We start from the raw sequence: 9074 nt of genomic DNA, 5'->3' as shown, positions 1-9074 counted from the left end.
TCCTCGTCCCCCTCCTCCTCCTCTTCTTCCTATTTAGGGTATAATACTCAGAGTCTTGAAGGAGAGTCCATCACTTCCGGGCAGCCACAGCAGGAGTTTTCATGAGTGGAAGAGCAGAGTTCCCCCCACACCCCCTATCCTGTTGGTTCCCTCACAGACAACTGGAAAGTGGGCCCTGCTAGAATGTTCTCCATCAACGGGCCGCCACTCTCAAGATTACGCTATTCTCCTATGACTGGCATTGCTTTAGACACGAGGATTCTCTCTGCACGCGCTGTCTGTTTCCGGGGTTTCCTATAGACTTGCACTCACAGAGATCTCAGCTGGGGGATGGGCCGATGCTGGACTGCCCCACTGTGGTTGGTGGAGGCATCTTGGCCAATCAAAGCTTCAAGAACAAAGTGGTCTGGCCTCAGTACAATGAGTCTGGGACAGTGCACCAGTAACCACATGCCTCCGTTTCCTTATCTGTCAAGTGGGGTCACAGTACTTGCACTGGTACTACCGATTAGCCGTGAGCATTCAACCAAGGGGCTTCCTAGAGAAATCCTCAACTCTCAGAAGTGTCACGTCAACATGGCTGTGGCTAGGGCACAGACTGCGACTGTCTGAAAGAGAACTTCCACAAACAAGGCTGTCTGCTCAGAATCATGGAGAACCTGGACACGCAGACCTCTCGAAAACACAGGTGCAACCATGAAACTAAGTTGAGTTTCAACACAAAAAAATAAAAAATAAATTCTCGCCGGAGGCTCTTGTAGCTTTTGCCCCAGCCCCTGTAATATTTCCACATCTTTTTTTTTTTTTTTTTTTTTTTTTTTGTTAATGGCTTGGGGGTTTCGGCGCTGTTTTGCTCAGCCACGCGGGGAAATGTTTAATGAATCCTGTGAATATTCATTAATACTTTCTGATGGGGGAGGCCCTGCTGCCGTCCAGCGGGTCTCTGAGCACCAGGGTGGGGAGAGCAGCGCACCTCCTGATTGGCGAGATTTGTTTTCCATTCTGGTTGCCCTATTTTCTGAGACCTCAGGGGGCTCGCAAGGCCAAGCAGGGAGGCAGAGCTGTTTCCCTGCTTGGTCTCCATAGGCTCAGAAAGGAGTTCTAGAAAGCCAGGCTGTGAAGCAGAAGATACAGAAAACCTGCATCCCCTGCACCTGTGCTCTGTGCTCCGCGCAGCAGGCTCCTGACCCTGCATCCTGCACCCATGCGCACCGCAGGAGGCTCTGGACCCTGTATCTTATGCCCACCTCCCACCTGGTGTTCTGTGCTCTGTGCAGCAGGCTCCTGATCCTGCATCCTGCGCCCTTGCTGCATCCACAGCAGGCTCCTTGGACACACCACTACATACAGACATTGGCGGGGGAACCAAGACGGATGAGAACTGACACAAAGGCCCCCTCACAAGAGAGTGGACGATTGAGAATATTCACTACAGATCGCTATACAGGAAAGAATGTGAATGACCCGGCACGAGGAATTAAAATGGTTGATTTTTTCAGTTGAGTTAAAACCCATACGTCACAGGTAGCTCTCCAGTACACTTGTGCAATGCAACGGTTTTTTAGCATATTCACAAGACTGTGCAATCATCCTTGTTGTCTAATTCTGGAATATTCTGTCATTGTTACTTCTCCTTTTGGTCTACACCGTAGCTCCAGGAAACCTCTAATCAACTTTCTGTGTATTCGGGACATTTGCAGTGAATAGAAACGGCGACGTATGCTTTCTGTCTGGATCCTTTTGCTTAGCACAACTTCGAGACTCATTTATGTCATAGCATCATCCATACTTTATTCTGTTCTGTTCCATGACCAAATAATGTCCCACTGTGTCGATGTACCACATTCTATGCGTCCGCCCATCGGTGGGCGCTTGGACTTTTATCCCCTTTTGACCAGAAATAAAATACACCGTGGCTCTCCTTCTCCTCTTGCTAGGTCACTTTCTTCTTGGAAAGCCAGTCGCCATATTGTGAGGATGCTCAAGCAAGCCTGTGGAGAGGACCAAACCATGAGGAACTGAGACCCCGCCCACAACCCCACCCCCGGAAATAGCTCTGAAAGGCGCCATCTTGTTGGGAAAGGGTATGCTAGCCCCATTCAGCTTTGGTAACTGCAGCTGCATGTTTACCGCAACCTTCAGCTGAGTAGCTCCAGCAGGACTAATTCCCAGAGACACGTTTGCTGTGAGGAAATGCTCAGTTTGGGGGTAACTAGTTACATAGGAACACATCACTTAAATGGAAGGGATGTATCCTCTCGTAGGACAAGCTCCTTCTGGGAGGAGATTCCTGGATGGTTAATATCCTCAGCAACCTGTCTCTTCCTTTCCCCTATGCTGCCTTCTTGAGCGTGCTAATTTTTGTCTTCCCTTCATGATTGCAAAGTGGCTGCCACAACTCCAACCATCACTTCCCCATACAGCCACACCGACAGGAAAAGGGAAAACACCTTCCGGCAAGGCCCCTACTAGACTTCCCCATATATCTCATTGGTGAGGGTGTGTTACAAAGACCCACCCACACCAGACACTCCCACGGGAAAGGGACTACTGTGACTGGCTTGCACCTCAGAAAGTGCAGATATATGCCACTGGGTTCCCCTACAAGAGAATCTACCCCGATGAGGGCAGCTCTAGAGAGCCTAGAGTCTGACCTCTAACTCCCTGTATGAACCAAGGCTCTAGAGGATCAGCGCAGCCAGGATGGACCGGCAGAGGGGGCGGGATCTACTATTTTGGCTTACATAATAATGTCTGTCTTACCCTGGCAGCTAGGAAAAGGAAAAATACCTTGCAGCTCATTTTATCTTTGTACCCTTGTGGGATGGATGCTGCCTAGGTCCCTTTATCCACCATCGAAGCTGAGACTGACTAGGGGGGTCCAATTGTAATAGCAGGCAGTGCTGGTGGGCATTGGGGGATGCTGTACAATGTAGGCATTCAAAGAAGATGTTTCATGGCACATGCCTTGAGTATCTGCTGTGTAAGAGATGTATTTACATCTTATTTGAGTGTCCCAGAAGGGACAATGAGTTTGGGGTGGTGGTGGGGGTGGTGTGTGTGTGTGTGTGTGTGTGTGTGTGTATGCGTGTGCGCACGTGTGTACAAACATGCTAGAAGGTAACTTGTATGGTCCACCTTGCATTTTGAAACAGGGTCTCTCACTGAACGTAGAGCTTCCCCACTGGGCTGGGCAGGCTGCAGTGAGCACCAAGGATCCTCCCCGCCTCCTCAACCTTACCCCCCTACCCCGCTCTTCTCCTCCTCAGAACTGGGAATGGGGTCTGGGGAATTGAACTTGCACCCTCATGTTTGCAAGGCAAACACTTTACCAGCTGAGCTATCTCCCAGCCATCTTTTGGGGTAGGTTCTCTGACACCTTTGGTAGCCTGGGGACAGGTTAAGGACACGGTTACTATTCTCAACAGGTAGCCTGCTGACCTCAGGGCTGACCCCTTGACGTCACTGTCTCCCAGATGGAGCAGAAGCATCCCTAATATTGTGGTCCACAGAATCTCAGCTTCGTTACTTAACTCCGTGGCCGTCATTGAATCATCTCCTCCCCGAGCCTCAGTTTCCCCAAGTCTTAAGCAGAGTGTAAGTAACATCTACCCTGGAAACACTGTGTTCTTGGCTTTGCTTTTTGAGAGATTTTAATAAAAAGAAAAGCCATTTAAAGTCAGACTCACACCTATGACTCCAGCAGACTCTTAATTAATTATCACAGGAAGCCTGGCTGGCTGGCATTTATCTCTGATCTCTGTCTTTACAGAAATCATAAATCTGGCCTGATTACCACCTCGTGCACGGATTCTTCCCGAGGAGTCACAGCCTCTCTCTCTTTTATCTGTTCTCTAAAATACGATCCAATTTATAAAATCTTTGACTTACAGCTCGGCTGGAAACCCAGCTGGTGTATAAAACGATGCGCGCCGCATCCGGATCCTGCCTGCGCCATTGGCCCCCACGAGGCTGGGACCTTCCCCACAGTCGAGGGTACTGTCAGTGAGTCACCCAGACTGGATGCAGTTAGCATTCCCATCGTCCTGTTTGAACATCTAATTCCCAACGCCCAGGAGGGAAGGGAGGCCGGAGAATAAAGAGTGTCAACACCTTCTTTACCACCTTCCACCCTCCCAGTGTGGGCGGCTTAGCAACAGTTGCTCTTGTGGAATCCCCTCAAGGCACAGATCGGTGATCTTCACCCTCAGTTTCCCCAGCTGCAAAGTGGGGAGAGATTCTTTGCCAAGCACAATTCATAGCCCGGGCTCGGGAAAGTACCTGGCTCACCTTTGTAGACTCTGAGATTATGTATTTGTCTGCGTCACTCGCTAAGAACTCTGAGCGATTCTTGTGTGGCCAACGGAAATGGGACAGAAACGGGATGGGGGTTGGGTGAGTGGGTGGCTCAGTGAGTAAAGTGCTTGTCTTGGAAGATGAGGACGTGAGTCTGATCCCTCCCCAGCACCAATATTTAAAAAGCTCGGTGTGGTGGCTTGTGTACGAAAATGCGATTTCAGGAAAGTAGACTTAGGGGGCTCCCTGGGGTTCCCTAGTAGCCAGTGTAGCTTAACTGATAAATTCCAGACTAATGAGAGATACTGCCTCAAAGGAGTAGACAGACACATAATGTCACTCTTACCCACGTGTATTTTTTTTATTTTATATATACATGTACATTATTTAAATATACATTTTGCATGCATACATATACATTATATACATATGCATTATACAGTATACATACGCATACACATATACAATTTTTTTTCAAGACCGGGTTTCTCTGTGTAACCTTGGCAGTTCTGGACTCACTCTGTAGACCACGATGTCCTTGAACTCAGAGATCTGCCTGCCTCTGCTTCCTGAGTCTTAAAGGCCTTGCCCCATCACATCTGACTCTGTTTTATATTCTTTAAATTTAATTCGTATTCACTCACTCGATTATTTTTTGGGGAAAGGCAGGGTGTGCACTCACATGAAGGCGAGAGAACAATTTGCACAAGTCAGTTATGAGGTTTGGCGGCAAGCAACTTACTTAGTGAACCATCTTGCTGGCCTTGGCGTTTTATTAATTCATTTTTGAGACAGGGCCTCAAGTAGTCCAGGCTAGCCTCTACCTCAACAAGTAACGATAGATGACCGTGAGCTCCTGATCCTCCTGCCTCCACCTCTAAAGTCCTGAGATCGAAAGTGTAAAACCACAGGCAGCTGCAATTTCACACACTTACAGAATAGAGAAATGTCTACAGTCAAATTAGATCAGCGGTTGCTTAGGGCTGAAAGGACGGAGGGTTGGAGATTGGGGGAAAGTATAAAAATGTCAAAATGTCATGACTGTCTCTCTCCAACCCACTGAGACACCTGCAGACAGGCATGCCCCTGGAATGACAAAACACACACACACACACACACACACACACACACACACACACACACACACACACACACGATGCCCACCAAGGTTAGGTAGATAAGCCTGCAGGATGAAAGGCAGGGTGAGTCTGTCTCAGCCTGAGGGAGGATATTAACCAAGCACCAGGGGCCTGTGGGGGTGAGGCGATACTGGGGTAACCCAAAGCCTCAGCACTGAACATCCAGGAATCAATCCCTGTCTGTGTGTGGCTTGGCTTTGTCTAACCTGCACAATTCTGCTAGTCTCTGCACACCTCAAGGGAAGCCCTCCTCTAATCAGGATGCTATTCTTACTCGGTGTAGTGTGCCTTCCTTCCTCTTTCATGGTGGGACACAACCTCTTGACCCAGCAGTTGCTCACTGCCTCGGAATCTCCTTCTCTTTGGCTCTCTTCTCTGTCTCTTTCCACACATCTCCCTTGGGCCATCAGAGAGGCTCTGTGAGATACTGCCCAGCCAAGCTGGAGCCCTGGGCTGAAAACACCACCCTGCCCCTGCTTAGAGCCCTCTGTGTTCCGGGCTTACTCCAAGCCTTGACAATCCTTAGCCTTGGCTCTGCAGATCCTCTTAAGTGAGGATGAACTCCCTTGTCTTGAGGGAACTGGGTGATTGCCAAAGGAGACGGGCCATGAAATACAGTTCCCCGGCCAGTGGAAGGAGGGCTGTAGATTTGTGCTGCCTCATTCCCAATTCCAGGCTGTCCCTCTGCTTTTCTCTGTTGGCCAGAGGGCTCCCCCTCTTGCTCATCAAGATTCACAGTATCTGCTTAAAGACCCGAGTTCTGATCCCAGAACCTGTCTGAAATGCCAGCTTGCTCTCGTGAACATCTATGACCCCAGAAGTGAGGGATTGAAGACTGTTGGATCCTTGGGTAGAAGGAGAAAACACACATACATTAAAAAAAAAAAAAAAAAAAAAAAGAGGGCTGTGAGAGATGGCTCAGCGGTTAAGGGCACTGACCGCTCTTCCAGAGGTCCTGAGTTCAAATCCCAGCAACCACATGGTGGCTCACAACCATCTGTAATGAGATCTGATGCCCTCTTCTGGTGTGTCTGAAGACAGCTACAGTGTACTTATAAATAAATAAATCTTTAAAAAAAAAAGGGGGGGGGTTGGGGATTTAGCTCAGTGGTACAGCGCTTGCCTAGGAAGCGCAAGGCCCTGGGTTCAGTCCCCAGCTCCGAAAAAAAGAAAAGAAAAAAAAAAAAAAGATAGTTAAACCCAGGTAGCACAAACCTTTAATACTAGCACTTGGAATTCAAGGCCAACCTGGTCTACATAGCAAATTCCAGGCCATCTGGCCTACATAGCGAGACCCTGTCTCAGGAAACAAGCAAACAAACACACCTTTCTTTCAACCTGATTTTTTTTTTTTTGGTTCTTTTTTTTTTTTTTTCCGGAGCTGGGGACCGAACCCAGGGCCTTGCACTTCCTAGGCAAGCGCTCTACCACTGAGCTAAATCCCCAACCCCTCAACCTGATTTTTAAAAAAAGTTTCTTTTTATCTTTTGAGATTATAAAGCAATTACATCATCTCCCACTCCTTTCCTTCCTCCTTCCAAACCCTCCAATCAATGTATTATGCCCCTTGCTCCCTTTCAAATTCATGGTGTCTGTTTTCTTTTTTCTTTAATTGTTGACACATAGGACTTGTGTGTGTGTGTGTGTGTGTGTGTGTGTGTGTGTGTGTGTTCCTAAACACAGCCTCAGCCTAATTCTTATGCAATATATGTAGTATGAATAAAATCGGAACTGACCTGCTTAAAGCAATACGCAAAAACAGACGTTCTCAGGAGAAGAGTAGGCTTGGGCACTGCAGGACTCCTTCCTCTTTCGGCTGCGGCAGGGCTGGACTACATTTCCCAGCCTCCTTTGCAAGGATACAGCCACATGACCCACCTCTACCCAATGAATGTGCATGGAAGTGATAGCCTGGGGAACATTTCCAGGCTTGACTCATAAAGCCTTGTCCCCATGCAGGCTAATGGTGAAGGGGTGGAGGCTGAGAGGTGGGCACCGCCGTGAGCTGGAGGATCCACTGAAAGCGACCTGGCAAACAGGGGCACCCATCTGGAATTTTACCAAGTGTGGGGTAAATTTTACCCACTGTGGTATTGGGTCATAGGCACTTGGAAGTCCATTTGTCACAGCAGATGGCATTGGCTTATCTAATGGTCTGGGCTGCTTGTCTCAGGGCCCCTTTATGAGTTCGGGGTCTTCCAAGGAGCCCGGTGGGAACCCAGCCAGTACGATGGATGGCCTGGGTTTAAGGACCTCCATCCATCCCTCCCTGAGAAAGGAGGGAGGGTGCTCCTGCTCTCAGCTCGTGAGCGGATGTAGTGAGATAATGCATTGTGGACGCTCCCGGGGCTTGGCGAAAGGCATTTCAGACGTGAGTTATATTTAGTTATGAACAGCATTTCTGTATGTTGCTTCCAAGCCGTCTGCAGCCAAGTCTCTCTCCAGTGGCCACTCCGCGCGAACCAAGGAAGCACTGAGGCAGTAAATCTGAAGATTCAACCCCTCACTACCTCCTCCAGGCTTGGTCGAGCCTCTGTCCCCAGAGCAACAGACCCCCACCCGGCCAGCAGGATGAATATGCTTGGCTATTTTAAAACAGACAGGGAATAAGCTCCCCTTTTCCCAAGAAATATGTATCATTCCCACCTCTATATTCACTTTCGATTAAAAAAAAAAAATCAGCCGAGAAATATCTGCTCTCTCTCCTCTAAACTGGGAAATGGGAGTTATTTGGGTTGTACCTTTGTGAGACAGGGTTTCTCTGTGTATTCCTGGCTGCCCTTGAACTCACTCGGTAGACCAGGCTGGCCTCGAATTCAGAGATCTGCCTGCCTTTGCCTCTCGAGTGGAGTGTGGGATTAAAAGTGTGTGCCTCCGCTTTTTGGCCCTTTGTTTGTTTTAATGACTTGTGTACTGGCTGGTTTAGTGTCCCAACTTGACTTAAGCTAGAGTCATTAGAAAGGAAGGGGCCTCAGTTGAAGAAATGAGATCCAGCTGTAAGGCATTTCTCAATTAGTGATTGATGGGGAAAGGCCCCTCCCACTGTGGGTGGGGCCATCTCAAGGCCGTTGGTCCTGGTTTCTATAGGCTGAGCAAATCATGGAGAGCAAGCCAGTAAACAGCATCCTCCATGGATTCTGTCTGATCAGCTCCTGCCTCCAGGTTCCTGCCCTGCTTGAGTTCCTGTCCTGACTTCCTTTAATGGTAAACAGTGATGTGGAAGTGTAAACCAGAAAACCCCTTTCCTCCCAACTTGCTTAAAAACCATAACTAAGACAACTTTTATGTTCTTGAGGATGTGGGATGAATGATGAACTTAAAGGGATATTTATTATTATTGTTGTTGTTGTTGTTAGTGTTCTAATGTGTATGCGCCTGTTTCTGTGTTCATATGTGCTTTCATGGTGCAAAGACAGGCGCTGATCACTGACATTCAGGTTAAGACGAGGCAGAGAGGGACAGAGAGAGACAGCCAGCTAGAGTTACGACATACACACCACACCCATCTTTAATGAAGGTTCTGAGGATCTCAGTTCAGGACCTCCTCATTATAAAGTGAATTCAAGACTGAGAGCTATATCCCAGCTTTCTACTTTATTATATTTGAGACAAGGTCCAATGTAGCCCAGGTTGGCCTCT

General features: G+C 48.3%; 2 long non-coding RNA genes across 3 annotated transcripts; one reads left to right on the top strand and one right to left on the bottom strand.

The window, feature by feature from the left end:
- Positions 1-1765: 1765 nt before the first annotated feature.
- Positions 1766-8563, bottom strand: LOC102553129 (uncharacterized). Of its 2 annotated transcripts, none has more exons than XR_001840698.3 (2): positions 7172-8563; positions 1766-1991 (listed from the first exon to the last, which is right to left on the bottom strand). It is a non-coding gene; the product is annotated as an uncharacterized LOC102553129 (long non-coding RNA). The 2 variants fall into 2 exon arrangements; XR_005492026.2 differs by lacking the exon at positions 7172-8563 and adding an exon at positions 3892-7165.
- On the top strand, positions 1864-3690 carry LOC134481204 (uncharacterized). The gene is made up of 2 exons (XR_010056566.1): positions 1864-2084; positions 3429-3690. It is a non-coding gene; the product is annotated as an uncharacterized LOC134481204 (long non-coding RNA).
- Positions 8564-9074: the final 511 nt, after the last annotated feature.

Source organism: Rattus norvegicus, chromosome 12 (genome assembly GCF_036323735.1).
Source record: "Rattus norvegicus strain BN/NHsdMcwi chromosome 12, GRCr8, whole genome shotgun sequence".
In the NCBI taxonomy this organism is placed as follows: domain Eukaryota; kingdom Metazoa; phylum Chordata; class Mammalia; order Rodentia; family Muridae; genus Rattus; species Rattus norvegicus.
Note: the sequence above shows the minus strand (reverse complement) of the source record. Positions and strands in the feature narration are given on the sequence as shown.